Source organism: Hylobates moloch, unplaced genomic scaffold (assembly GCF_009828535.3).
Source record: "Hylobates moloch isolate HMO894 unplaced genomic scaffold, HMol_V3 SCAFFOLD_16, whole genome shotgun sequence".
In the NCBI taxonomy this organism is placed as follows: Eukaryota; Metazoa; Chordata; class Mammalia; order Primates; family Hylobatidae; genus Hylobates; species Hylobates moloch.
This window is the reverse complement of record NW_026652291.1, coordinates 45288303-45303950: the sequence shown is the minus strand read 5'-3', so window position 1 is coordinate 45303950 and position 15648 is coordinate 45288303. Positions and strand designations below refer to the sequence as shown.

Sequence of the window (15648 nt, the reverse complement as noted above, 5' to 3'; positions counted from 1 at the left end):
CTCGCCGTCCTTGGGCGGCCCGCGCCCTCATGCGCCACACCCGGCGGGGCGGGCAGATTGCTTGATTCAGGTGTCCGAGACCAGCCTGGACAACATGGGGAAACCTTGTGTCTACCAAAAATAAATAAATAAAATTCCAGTATTTTTTAAAAAGCTGATTCAAACATAAGCTACATATTATACTACGTTATTTCCTCTTTGGAAACTATCAACGGCCAGGAGACAGAATCATTCTTGCTTAGCCCCTCTTCTCCATTCCTATTCAGAAAGAACATCCCCTTTTCAAGTTTCCGTATCTTTTCATGAGGTCGAGAGAGTGCTGAAGAAAGAGTGTGGCTATCACTCAAGACCCCACAAGCCAAGGCAATGGTCCCTCCATGGGGACAAGGTCCTTTTACAATTAGAGAAAAAAAGACTGAAGCCATGTGCTGTGTTGGCACCTTACAACCTGATTCTGACCACACACAAACTGACTCTGGTGTCTGTTTGGCAACCAAAGCCTAGCTTGGTACCAAATCCTCCCCTTACCCAAGCCATGATTCACATCCTAATGTAAACAGCAAATAAAAACAGAGAACGTAATGAAAACACCAAGGTCTTGCCTACTCTAATACACAAAAGAGTAAAATGCTGTTTTTGATTAATTTCCGTTTGAAATGAGCTTCAAAACATTTAATTGCTTCCTGCTAAATACCTACATGTGTTTGAGGCATCAACAGTAGTATCTTTCTTGTTTTCAGGCATTTGAAAGCAAGAGGGTTTTCCATTCACAAGCCTCAGAGGGACCCAGTTAGAGTGCATAGAAACTAGGCCATGTATGAGAACGACCTGTGGCCAAATGGAGAAAGTTCTGGGCGTTGATGCAGTAGAACTTTCATCCTCTTCATTTCCTAGAATACTTTGTATGCTCTGATGTCAAAGGCTGTTCCTTGGCTGAAACTAAATATGACTTTAAAACAGTCATGGAAATAAAAGAAGCAGTGACTTCTCTCCCCAGTGTTGTTTTCTTTTTCCAGTCTTGCCTGCCAAACTTTTGTTTTTCTTCAAATGTTTTGAAGAATGTTACTTGCAGTAATCAAATTTCCTTAAACAGCTCTTCCTTCTCTTTTTTTAATCCTATTATAAACCCCCTACCTGCCTCCCCACCCTCATCCTTCTCTAAAAAGCTTTTTGGGGTTATCTGGACTCACAGTCATCTCTTCCTTAATCTCACCTCTTTTCACAATTACTTCGGAGGCCGGGCGCGGTGGCTCACGCCTGTAATCCCAGCACTTTGGGAGGCCGAGGCGGGCGGATCACGAGGTCAGGAGATCGAGACCATCCTGGCTAACACAGTGAAACCCTGTCTCTACTAAAAATACAAAAAAATTAGCCGGGCGCGGTGGCGGGTGCCTGTAGTCCCAGCTATTCGGGAGGCTGAGGCAGGAGAATGGCGTGAACCTGGGAGGCGGAGCTTGCAGTGAGCAGACATCAAGCCACTGCACTCCAGCCTGGGCGACAGAGCCAGAATCCATCTCCAAAAAAAAAAAAAAAATTACTTCTGAACTATATCTGAAATTGTTTTTAAATTATTTTCAGGGTTAATATAGTATTGTTCCAATGGAACTTTAGAATCCTTGAAATAAAGTAGCAAATCTGATGCTTCTTTTGAAGAGTCTGCAATACATAGCTTAGTGTTGACATGAGAAACAATAAGCCCACATTGAATTTTCCTTTCCTTGAAATTTAAACCTCCTTGATAGAGAGTAGAAGGATAGTTACCAGAGGCTGAGAAGAGTAGTGGGAGGGTTGGGGGGACATGGAGATGGTTAATGGGTACAAAAAATAGAAAGAATGAATAAGACCTAGTATTTGATAGCGCAATGGGGTCCCTATAGTCAATAATAATTTAGCTGTATGTTTTAAAACAACCAGAAGAGTATAATTGGATTGTTTGTAACACTAAGGATAAATGCTTGAGGGGATGGATACCCCATTTACCATGATGTGATTATTACACATTGCATGCCTGCATCAAAGTATCTCATGTACTCCATAAATATATACACCTACTGTGTACCCACAAAAATTAAAAATTAAAATTCAATTTTTTAAAACCTCCTTGAAGTCCGGAAGTTAATGTTAAAATGAGAGTTGCTAGCATTTAATAAATCAGTCTTCTCTAAGTATCATTAAAATGCTTTGAATAAAGTCCCAAAGTCTTTTCTATAACTGGTAACCTTCATTTTTAATTCCAGATGTAATAGAATGATACCCTCCCTTCCCTCCTTTTAGTAATGGTCACTTTTGATGGTCTGGGGTCAGGCCCATTCATGGCAGCTAAGGCCCATTCATGGCAGCTAAGGCCCATTCAGGTCAGCTAAGATGAAGGCAGTTGTGCGTAAGTAATTGCCACCTTCCATAACAAAAGCATTATACAAAAATAACTTTAAAAATCCAGATCCTCCAAGATCGGCAGTTCCTGGGCGGTGGGCAAAAAGAGTGAGTGGAAACTGTGAGTGGAAACAGGGACTGAGGAATCTAGGGAGGGAATATTCTTCCTCAAGAACAAGAGGCGGTTGGTGGTTTTTGATTGAGGATGTTTTCACATCCCTTAGATGCTTTTGGAAATGTGTTGGATACACAATGGCCATAGTGCCAGCTAGCCAGGGTGCCATCAGAGTGCTAAAGATCTGGGCACTATGTGAAGACATACCCAACAAAGAATTGCCCTGCCCCAAAAGCTCATAGCAGCCTTACTCAGAAATCCTGCAACCTGGCCACGGTGGAGAGGAGCTCTGCAATCTATTAGCTGCCTCCCTCCACAAGTTCTGGCTTACACCTGCCTGGCTGTACCCCAGGTACAAGCGTTCAGGTCATCATCTAGTATTCTGATATTCTTCAGGCAGACAAGGTCTTACCTAGAGTCTTATTTATAAGAAAATATAAGTTATTTTCTTATCTTTAGTAATCTCATGGGATCTCTCAACAGGAATATCAAACTCCACTGTTCACCACATGCAGTTCCCCATATCAGTGCGATTGTTTGTTTAGATTAGCCAATTTCCACAGTATCTTGGGTCTCTTAAACATAAGCAATTTATGGCTCTCACTCTCTCTGCCTTAAATGCTCTGTTTCAAACTTCCCTTTATATATCTCGTCCATGATTTAGTAGTGGTGGTTGTTATTCAAATCTAGAACTTCAAACACTCATGCACACATGAGTACATGCAAAGCTGGTGAAATTTGAGCGAGGTCTGTGGATTTTGCCGATACCAATTCCCTGGTTCTGTTATTGTTCTAAAATTATGTAAAATTTACTAGTGGGGAGAACGGGGTACAGAGTACACATCTGTTCCATCTTTGCAACTTCCTGTGAATCTATAATCATTTTAAAGTAAAAAGTTAAAAAGAATTAAGTTAAATCTCTCAAAATATGCAAATATTTTCTTAAAATTCTAAAACTGATCAATGCTTTTTCCTTTCCTTCTCTTTCTTCTCCCCTCTCCAGCCAGGACCACCCTTGGAGATAAGCAGAGTGAACAGAAATTTATGGTCTCAGATTTAAGAAAAACAAGATTCTTTCTTGCTTCTTAAATCATACTCCATCCCATCGGCTTGCAAACATGCTGACACTCCTCATAATTTCACTCTTCGTAAACCAAAGCATAAGGTCAGAGGAGAACTTGACATATTAGAACACTTAGGCATTGAAAGTGGTTAGTCTAACTAACCCATTGAAGTTTTGGAGAACCTGGGACTCAAATTTTGGAAGATGTGACAGATGATATGTTAAAATACATTGCACTGAGGCTGAAGTGGGAGGATTGCTTGAGACTGCCTGGAAGGCAGAGGTTGCAGTGAGCCGAGACTGACAGTGCCACTGCACTCCAGCCTCGGCAACAGAGCAAGACCCTGTCTTAAAAAAACAAAACGAACAAACGAAACCAAAAAAACAAAAAACAAAAAAACCATTGCACCAAGTAACAGTCAACTTTTCAGCAGAGGTGAGTAGAGTTAATCAGTTAAGGCTTTCTGGAATACCAGCCCACCTCAAGGCCTTGTACATATTGTTCTCTCTACATAGCAGGATGGCCAGAAATCCCCCAGATGGATCCAACAATGCTCACCTCCTGTGGGCAAACCACCATGTATTTCCCTCCCATGTTGTTTCAGGGTTGGTCACTGTAACCAGCAGAATGCTGCAGAAATGATGAGTGTGTGACTCCCAAGGATAGATCACAGAAGCTATTGCAGCTTCTACCTCTTGCTCTCTCTTGTTTATACCTTTACTAAAGTATAATTCGAGTACAAGAAACTGCACATATTTAAGGTATACAATTTGATGAGCTGGTCAAATATATACACCTGTGAAACCATCACCACAATCAAGGTAAACATTTCAATCACCCCCAAAAGGGTTGACCCTTTGAAATCCACCCCTCCTCCACCCCTTCCCTAGGCAGCCACTGGTCTATTCTCTGTCACTGTGTGGAAACACCTTACCTGTTTCCTCTGTGGGATGTAAAGTCCCATTTCTGGATCCTTTCAGGTCCCTGTCTAATGTCTATTCTGTTTGCCTTGCCCTTACTTTTGTTCAGACCAACTTTAGCCTTAGCAGGGAATTTGGTTTTGTAATTCCAAACCCTAAGCAGTCTTGCATTGCTGTCTGCTGAGATGGGGCATGAGAGCAGTGAGGAGTGGGATCTCTTTTAACAAAGCCGCATGCTGTTCCCAACTATCTAAGACCAAGTCTTATGTCTTTCTAGTAGGATTTTGACAGGAGCCACAAGAAGTAACCAAGACAACAAGAGTTAACCTGTCCATATGCTTTCTAATTGCCAGGCCTATTCTAAGTGCTTTATATATATTAAATCCCTTAATCTTCACAATAATCCAGTTAGTTAGGTACTATTTTAATTCCCATTTCCCTAATGAGGAAGCTTAATTGTGATTAAGTAACTTGCCCTAGGTCACACAGCTAGGAGACAGGGTCTTTGAACCCAGGTAGTCTAATTTCAGTCTTTGCTGTTAAACCACCATATGATACTGCCTCTCACACCAGAGCAGCCTAACTTTGTTCTGCTGGATTCCCTGAAGCTTCCACCTTAGTATGTACAGGTCTGAATCCCAAAGAAACTACAATAACATCTTAATGAGCTGCTTCATTACCATATCATAAAGACTGCCCACTTCCCACCCAGGGATGGAGGGAGATGGAGAGAGCCTCACTGCCTCCTACCCCACCTTGACACAGTAGTTCACATTTTAGGATCTTTCATTTCTAGCACTCTACTTCTGGGTACCAATGTCTCAATCAGTCGGTACTCTCAATCGCAAATGGCAGAGACCCATTAAAATTAGCTTAGAAGAAATGTTAAGGAATGTATTGGTGCCCCCATAGGTAAACCCCCTACGCTAAGGATGTGGCCTGCCTCTGCAACCAACCTGAGGTCCAGGTGAAAACCATCAACCTGTGGGCCAGCAGCCCAAGCACAGCACTGAGGCCTGTTACTTGGAGACAGAAGTGCTCAGGCAGAGTCCAGGGTCATTACCTTCATTTGGTAAGAATTTTGATGTTGATTTCTAGTGTCTAGAGACCTCAATATCTCAAATAAACATTAATATATTAATTTTCTAGGGCCGCCATAACAAAATGTCACAGACTGGGTGGCTTAAACAACAGAAATTTATTTTCTCACAGTGCTGGAGGCTAGAAGTTCAAGGTCAAGGTGCTGACAGGTCTGGTTTCCTCTGAGGTCCCCCTCTTTGACTTGAAGACCACCCCTCTCTCCTTGTCTCATACCTCAGAAAAAGAAAGAGAATACAAAAGTTATAGAAAGGCAAAAATAAGATCAACAGTCAGACAGCCCACTGCAGCACCTTCAGCCTGGTAGTTAAAAATCAACCCCTGACCTAACTGCTTGTATTATCCATAGATTCCAGGCATTGTGTGAAGAAGCATTGTGAAATTTTCTGTTCTGTTCTGCTCTGTCTTGATTACCGGTGCATGCAGCCCCAGTCCCATACCCCATGCTTGCTCAATCGATCACAGCCCTTTCACGTAGACCCCCTTAGAGTTGTAAGCCCTTAAAGGGGGCAGGAATTTCTCTCTCGGGGAGCTCGGCTTTTGAGATGCAAGTCTGTAGAAGCTCCCAGCTGAATAAAGCTCCTTCCTTCTTTAACCCAGTATCTAAGGAGTTTTGTCTGTGGCTCGTCCTGCTATAGCAGATGGCCGTCTTCTTCCTGTCTTCACATAGTCTTTTCTCTGTGTGCATCTGTGTCCTAATCTCCTCTTCTTATAGGGACATCATCAATCATATTGGATCAGGGCCCTCTGACATGACCTAATTTTGCCTTAACCACCTCTTTAACAACCTCATCCCCAAATACAGTCTCATTCTGAGGTACTAGGAGTTAAAATTTCAACATATTAATTTCAGGGGAACACAATTCAGACCACCACAATAAACAAAAAATAAAGCTGAATTTATTGCTTAGTTATATAAGGGAGAGCTATGTTGACCAGGCCCAGTCTCTCTAAGCAGATCAGGGAACTGATCTTAATACAGCTCTGCAGAAGCATGGAGTTTGGTGACTGGCAGAGTAGGTCGATGTCAGCTGAAGAACTGTAGTTACTTGAGTGAGACTTTAGTAGATTTGTTGGCACTCAGTGGTGTGTTCATTGAAGCAGTCCATTCCCAGGTGGTTTGCTTTCACAAGCAAGGGGTTGTCGCTGCTGGGTTGGCTTCCAGAAGCATGCTTGCAGAGGTGAGTTGTTGACTGATTAAGTAGATTTAAAATAATTTCTGGTGGTTGATCTTGTATCCTGGCTGTAAATCTTTCCTAGGAGTATGGGAACTTTTTAAAGTTTTCACCAGTGTCAAAATAATACTTAAGTTGGTCATGGTGGCTCACACCTCTAATCCCAGCACTTTGGGAAGCAGAGGTGGGAGGATTGCTTGAGGTCATAAGTTTGAGATCAGCCTGGACAACATAGCAAGATCTCATCTCTATTAGAAAATCAAAAAAATTAGCCAGGCATGGTAGCACACACTTGTAGTCCCAGCTACTCTGGAGGCTGAGGCAGGAGGATCACATGAGCCCAGGAGGTTGAGGCTGTGGTGAGCCATGATTGCACCACTGCACTCCAGCCTGGGAAACAGAGCAAGAGCCTGTCTCAAAAAATAATACTTCAGAAAGAGTTAGTTATTTGCAGGTAGGTAGCTTACTTATATACACGAAAGAGAAGATTCCAGGAACAAAGGCAAAGCATTATTTAAAAGGGTGAAGACAGAGACAAAAGTACAAGCAGCCGGGGAACAATACGTCTTGTTTGCACAATTTGTGGATAAACTCATTACCTGGCATGTAGCAAACAGGACGTCCTGGACAGTTGTCCTTGGGCAGGTGGATTGAGGGAATAAAAAAAAAAAGTTTGTTTTTTTTTTTAATGGATTTTTTCTGAAAAGCACACATGACAGGCTGTGCCCTCTGTGTAATGTCTCCCCCTGTGTCTCCAGGAAACACCCCCTTAACTAGGCCAGGTCTGCACCCTTTCCCTCATCAGGATTCCTCACCAATCACAGGGTTCCCAGGAAACAGAGTGGACTGCCTGGTAAGGAAGTTGTGTTGTCAGAGAACTTTGGGCCTAAATGGCACAATCTCTGAGGCAGTTCTCATATCCCTCACTGGCTCCAATAACAGTGCAGGGAAGGGAAGACAAATCCTTACCTTTGTTCCTTCTGGTGTGCAGAGCTTACCATAACCAGACTGGCAATTTGCTGTCAAGGAGTGAGGCCTTCCTGTCCCTGCAGCGCAGGACATGACTATGCCATGGATCAGTGGGAGGTCTCATTGTAGTTGTCTTTCCCTCTAACATTGGACATTGTGTGTGTTGGAGGTTCTTACACGTATTATTTAATATATTTAAATATATTTGGACCACATCTGCACCAAAGGAATATACATCAACAAGAGGTACCAGACTTGAAGGTGAGTGCTAGTGACTTTGGGTTGTCTTTCTTTGGGAAGTAATACATGGATTATATACAGAAGAGTTGCATTTTGTGAGTAAGGGGCACTTTAAAAAATATAAAGGAAGAAAAGTGTGTAAGCACTAGTCAGCCAGTGGCTGCATATGTGACCAACACCTGGCCAAAGAATACTCATCCCCCCAGTCTAACCGATAAGTTCTGGGATGGACACAAGAGCCCAGCCAACCACTCAGCATACCTCCAAGGACTCACTGGCTAGTGCTGTTGGGGGAGATTTTCTGTTGCTTTGGGAAAATGTGACCAAACTCACTGACCAGGTGGAAGAGGCACATTTGAACTATGAAAGAATGAGAACAACATGCAAAGAAAAGCAGAAACAGACATGAAAGATGAATGAGGAGAGCTTGGTCACTGTTAAATCCCTAGTTTTTGAGGCTTCTACCCTAGTTCTATGACCCATTCGGTATTCTTCCCATTGATATTTGTGTCAACAACTTCTTTCCTTTTTTTAACTCAACTGGTTTTTTTTTCAACTAGTTTGAATTGAATTTCTGTCACTTGCAACCAAGAGTCCTACACGATATACTGCTTTTTACTTTTATTTTATAAAGATCATCCTAATCATGACTTTATTATAATTTTGACCTTAATTATAATTGCAATTTTACTCATGTTATTTTCGCTCTCTCCTCCATCATAAACTTTTTCCTCTGTAAATTTGCATCAGCATAAAACATGCACAATATATTCCATCTTAAAGAAAAAACATTTATTTGATCCCCCACATTCTCCTCCAGTTATTGTTTCATTTTTCTCTGCACCCCTTTAAATCAAAATTCAAGAGTTATCTACGTGCAGTGTTTCCACTTCATCATCTTCATTCTCTCTTCAACTTATGCCGGTTAGGCTTTTGTCCCCACTATTCCACTGAAACCACTTTTATTGTCACCAGTGATCCCCATCTTGATATATTAAATGATCAGTGGTCAGTCTTCATCTTACTCAACCTCTCAATGGCATTCAACACAGTTGGTGATTTCCTTATTATTATTATTATTATTTTAATTTTTTATTTCAATAGGTTTTTGAGGAACAAGTGGTGTTTGTTTACATGGACAAGTTCTTTAGTGGTGATTTCCGAGATTTGGGTACACCTGTCACCCGAGCAGTGTACACTCTACGTGATGTGTAGTTTTTTGTCCCTCACCCTCCTGTCTTTTCCCCCTGAGTCCCCAAAGTCCATTGTATCATTCTTATGCCTTTGCATCCTCATAGCTTTAGCTCCCACTTATAAGTGAGGACAAACGATATTTGGTTTTCCATTCCCGAGTTACTTCACTCGGAATAATGGTCTCCAATTCCATCCAGGTTGCTGCGAATGCCATTATTTCATTCCTTTTTATGGCTGAGTAGTATTTCATGGTATATATATGTATTTATATATATATATATATATACCATATTTTCTTTATCCACTCATTGATTTATGGGCATTTGGGCTGGTTCCATATTTTTTTTTTATTATTATACTTCAGGTTTTAGGGCACATGTGCACAATGTGCAGGTTTGTTACATATGTATCCATGTGCCGTGTTGTTTTGCTGCACCCATTAACTCGTCATTTAGCATTAGTTATATCTCCTAATGCTGTCCTTATTTTTAAAATCCTTTTTTTTTTTTTACTTGGTTTCCAGTGATTTCCCTCTTACTGATATAGAAGTTAAAAAGAAATTATTTAGGCAGATAGGGTAAGGTTTTCCTTTTAATGAAAAGCAGTCCCCAAATCCTTTTCTTTTCTAACAAAGAGCAGCCTGTAAAATCGAGCTGCAGACAGAGACAAGCAAGCTGGAAGCCTGCATGGGTGAATTCCAGCAGTTGGGTCAATAGGAAAAGGCGACTTGGGACTAGGCATAATCAAAATGACGGCCCCATCTTTCCTTCTTTTTGACAAACCACATGTACAGTAAGGAGGAGAAAACATGACACTGGCCAGGCGAAGACCCCATTTGCATAGTAAGATTAGGGTGGGGCAGCCAGCTTCCCCACGTGTTATGTAAATGTCACATCTTGTCCAACCAATCTGTGGGCCCTATGTAAATCAGACACTGCCTCCTCAAGCCTGTCTGTAAAATCTGGTGCACTCAGCTGTGGGCTGGAAGTCTGATTCGGGTGCCCCTCTCTCTCGCAAGAGGCAGAGCTGTTCTTTCTCTTTCTTTTGCCTGTCAAACCTCTGCTCCTAAACTGACTTCTTGTGTCGGTGTCCTTGATTTCCTTGGCGTGAGACAACGAACCCCAGGTATGTTCCCCAGACAGTGATGCTACTTCATTAGCTCATAGATGCTGGTTCCTTCTCAGTCTCCATTGCTGGGTTCTCCTTTTCCTTTTCCTAGCCTTTGAATTTGGAGTACCCCAGGACAGTCTTTGACCTTCCTTTTTTCCTCTATCTATTCATATATGCTGGTGTTCTCTGTACTCTCATGAGTCGCAAAAGTGTGTTTCTGGCACTGACCTCTCCTGTCAGGTCCAAACTCACATCCTCACTAGTTGCCTAATCCTCATCTCAATCTTAAAATATCTAAAACAGAACTCATGATTCCTACCTCTAAACTGTTCCTACCTTCAGTGTTCTCCCATCTTAGTAAGTGATACTCTATTTGTGCAGCCCCCAAACCTCAGAATCATCCCTAATAGGATGTTGAGTGGAAATTTTCTTGTGGCCTCAGAATTGGCCACTAGAATCCAGCTCTGAGAAAAAAGATACATCTTGCACAATCCATATTCTAAAAAGAGCCAGATACCTCCTTGGGCTTATTCATAGGAAAAGAACCTGTCATGCCACTCCTAAACATAACCCCAATGATTCTCTCTCCCATTTTTAACCTGTCCTGGAAGGAGATTTCAGAGAGAGTTGTGGGAAATGAGGCAATGAGTCAACAGCCTCAGGGAAGGGCCATGGCTTTTTCCTCCTTCCTCATGCAAAGGGAAAGTGAGCGTTCCCTCCTCTAAGACAAGCGCAGGGAAGCTCACAGGAATTGGGACACCAGAAAGAAGGGAGACTGGTGAGAAGGGAGACAGCTGTTAGCTTTTGCTTAGGCAGCAGACTTAAGCAGGGAAAAGAGAAGTAAGAAGTGAGATGGCAAAGCAGACAGAGGGACCACAGTGGGGCTGCCTGTAAGACCATTACTGGGTGTGGCAAGGACTCTAGAATTTCCTGAGGCCCAAGTGATGGGAGGTAACAAGACTTATGTCACCACATCAGAGGACTGGCAGCATGTCAAAGGGAACCCAACAGTAAGACCATGGGGATGGAGCTGAGAGATTAGAAGAGATTGGATTGGAATCAGATCTCCCCTGGCAGAAAACTAGGCAGAGGGAAGTCTCCTTGGAATTGTTCTGAGAGCCTCCATATTACCACTCAAAAGACCCAAGAACTTGGATGTCCGCTGCACAGAAGGCATCAACAAAGTGGAGAGGTTTGCAATTGCACAACCACTTAAATGAAAGTGAAGGCCGCGTGCGGCGGTTCACGCTTGCAATCCCAGCACTTTGTGAAGCCAAGGGGGGAGGATTGCTTGAGCCCAGGAGTTTGAGACCAGCCTGGGCAACATGGCAAGTCCCCGTCTCTACAAAAGAATTAAAAATTAGCCCAGTGAGGTGGTGTGTGCCTGTAGTCCCAGACACTGGGGAGGCAGGAGGATGGCTTCAGCCCAGGAGATAGAGGCTGCAGGGAATTATGATCATGCCACTGCACTCCAGCCTGGGTGACAAAGTGAGACTTTGTCTCAAAAAGAAAAAAAAGGGACTTGTCCCTTTTCATCTCCCCTCTCCCATTCCAAAATTGGCCTGCATGGGTAGCAATGGGAGATGCGGAGTGAGCATGTGTAGGCAGGGTGTAGAGAAGAGATGAACATGAAATTAAAATTGAGATAAAGTTTTAAATTGGAATAGGCTAGATCAGGCATTATAATGCTTCAACATGATCAGATAACTGTGCCACCTGTCAGAAATACTGTAAAGGGACAAGAAAGGAAGATGTAATAGTAATTAGAATAAAATGAAACTGTTTCAAATGTATACCCCTGTGGATTGAAACAGTCAAATAAGCCAGTTACTATTTCTAGCTCTAAATGTGCTTCTCTTCTAGTTGACTACATCCCAAATCCTGCCATTTCTTACCCCATTCATTCTTATTATCCTGGTCCAAGCTAACATCACCTCTCCACTTAATTACTGCCATGGCCTCCTCACTGGGCCCACGATTGTCACTCTCCGCTCCTCCTGCCCCATGTCTATTTTCTACTCATAGCTAGAGTTCTCTTTTAAAAGCCTAAGTCAGTTACCTACTCAAAATATTTGGAATGAAACCTAAACTTTCACTGAACATGGTGGCCCACGCCTGTAATCCCAACAGTTTGGGAGGCCAAGGTGGGAGTATCACTTGAACCCAGGAGTTAGAGACCAGCCTGGGCAACATGGAAAGACACTGTCTCTACAAAACAGTAAAAAATTAGGCAGGTGTGATGACATTTAACTGTTGTCCCAGCTACTCAGAAGGCTGAGGCGGGAGGATCACTTGAGCCCAGGAGATCAAGGTTGCAGTGAGCCTTGATGGGGCCACTGCACTCCAGCCTGAGTGACAGAGCAACATCCTGTCCCCAACAAACAAATAAAACCCCTGAACTTTGCCAAAGGGAGCAGCAGCTGGTGTGTTGTATTTCTTTAGAGTATCAGTAACCTATTATATTAATCAACAGTGATGAGTAATTAAAGAGAAATCTAATTCAAATAGGAAAAGAAAAATATTGTTGCCTTTTGTTGATTAGGTACAGAAAATTTGGTACCATATTGTAAAAGTACCAATTTCCTTATCTCACTCAAGTTGATACAAAACCATCATTACCATTGTCTGCCATCTCACAGAATCACACAAACTACCGGAGAATTTTCATTTTCCTTTTCACTCCCTACCAAAGCATTCATTTATTCATTTAAAAAACGATTGCACTCACTATATACCAGCTTATGAGCTGTAAATACAACAATGGATAGAACAGACAAAAATTCCTTCCCTCATGGAACTTACATTCTGGTGAACGGGCCTTTTACTTTAATGATTAGATTAAAATAATGCTGTGAAGTATGCATGGGCGGGGGGGGGAAGGCATCAAAATGCTATCACTCATTTATTCATTTAGTTATCCATTAGGCATTAAATTAGGAAGTGCATATTACATTCTGAAACTTACCTTTTCAGAAGTCAGTTGCCAGTATAATGAAACACTTGCTTTGAAATGATGAAAATAAGATTTCAAATAAAAAACTTTTTCATTTTTATAAATTAACATTAATAGATTTTTTCAAAATTTCAAAAATGGCAAAAGTTTATTGCAATCCATGTAAATAAATGATGCAGGAAGGCATAAGGAAAAGTAGATGACCTTCCCTGTGTGAACTCTCACCTACCACAGTAGGCTAACCATAGCTCAGAGCCTGGGTTGAGCCTTCCTATAACATTCCCTTTCTCATGTAAACATTCCCAAACATTATAATGAATTTTATGGACTTTCTGTTTTCATTTCATTTAAAAATGATCAAATATCAGCAATATTCCTATGGTTTTTTGGTTGAACTTATAAAAACAGTATTGTATTGTACACTTCACTCTGAGACTTGCTTTTCCAGTTTACCAATATCATGAACATCCCTCCAGATAGATTTAGTAGATTTGACACTTTCTTTTTAATCACTGTCTACTATTCCATTGAATAGATGTACCACAATTATCCAATCATATCCATTACTGATGGGCATTAAAACTGTTTCTTTTTTGTATTAAATAATTGCAACCAATGGTTTATGTCCATGTGTATGTGTATTCCTTATATGCTGATGCTGTTATTTCTATGAGATGAATTCTTAAGAGTAAAATTGCCGAATTAAGAGTATATTTAGATATGTTTAGATATGCAAATGCTTACCATTGTGTTTTAATTGCCTACAGTATTCAGTACAGTAACATGCTATACAGGTTTGTAGCCTAGGGTATAGTATCTATCCTAGGTGTGTAGTAAGCTATACCATCTAGGTTTGTTTAAGTACACTCTATGATGTTCATGTAATGACAGAATCGCCTAACAACCCATTTCTCAGAATGTATTCCCATCATTAAGCAACACATGGCTGTATTTGTTCCTTTGTACTCCATATTACTTCATGCTATTTCAAATTTTGTGTTCTTTTAAATTGTGTCTTCTAATTACTTGCTGCTGGCATATGAATATGAAATTAACTATTATAAATAGCTTCTATAACAAGGCACTGTGCTAAATTATCCTATTTTTAAATTCTGTATGTTTTCTATGTAATTAAACCTATTATTTATAAAATAATGATAGTCTAATTTCTTTTTCCAATTCTTATGTCTTGATTTCTATTTTTTTTTTTTTTGCACTGTCAGGAATTTCTAATACAGTGTTGACTTGAGGTGATAAAATGGGTAACATTGCCTAGTCCCTAACTTTATTAGGAATGCTTAAAATTTTTCTGATTTAGGATTATGGTTGCTGAAATTTTTTATAGATAGATAGGTAGGCAGAATCTTTAGGTAAAGAATGTTCTGTTTCTTTTACCCTCAATTTTTTATTACAAAACTTTCCAAATGTACAAAAGTTAAAAGAATAGTACATGATCATCCATATACCTACTAACTATTAGCAATTTGTCATGTTTGTTTCATCTATAAGAAATATAAATTGGGGCTATGAAGGCTGTGGGAAATAGTATAGTGATTGAAATCATATATAAACATAGCATTGTCTTTGGAGCCTAAAAAAATTAGTGCTTTCTAAATTTTATGAAGGAGTTTCCAACAAACGACCTATAAATGTTGATCAGCAGATTGGATTGGAATGTTGGAATGCTGGCAGCAGGTTTGTTGGCAGATGCTTGTTCTTTAGCAGACATAGCAAGAGAAGTTGTTTCCAACTTTAGATTTGACTTTGGCTATAACACTCCACTAAAACATCTTGCAAACAGAGTGAACATGTATGTACATGCCTATACACTCTACAGTGCTGTTAGATCTTTTGCCTTCAGTTTCATGTTAGGGTCTTATAGTATGAATGACAGTGCACAATTTTCCGTGATTGACTCATCAGGTGTTTTATATGGTTATTGGGCCTGTGCCACTGGCAAAGCCAGGCAAGCTGTAAAACAGAAATAGAAAAGCTTCAGATGAAAGAAATGACCTGCTATGATACTGTTAAAGAAGTTGCTCAAGTAATTTACATAGTACATGATGATGTTAAGGATAAAGCTTACAAACTCAGCTGGGTTAGTGGTTTAACTAAAAGAAGACATGAAATTGTTTCAAAAGATATAAGGGAATAAGCAGATAAATATGCTAAAGAATCCTTGAGTGAAGAAGACAAGTCAGATGGTGATAATATGTAACATTTACTCCAGCATCTGTTCTATGTTAAATTCCTATTACAATCCCATGTAACTATATAGCCCTGTGGATTACACATACCCACTGACCAATTTTATATTAAATTTTCATCTTGTAAAAGACAAAACAGAAACAACAACAAGATAATTTTAAAAATTAAAAATATTACCCCACTACTTTCTGGCCTCCATGATTTCTAATGAGGAACCCACCATCAGTCT

At 40.7% G+C, this 15648-nt stretch overlaps 1 pseudogene; it reads left to right on the top strand.

Annotated features, from left to right (window-relative positions):
• Positions 1-14737: 14737 nt before the first annotated feature.
• On the top strand, positions 14738-15429 carry LOC116484669 (proteasome subunit alpha type-3-like; annotated as a pseudogene).
• Positions 15430-15648: the final 219 nt, after the last annotated feature.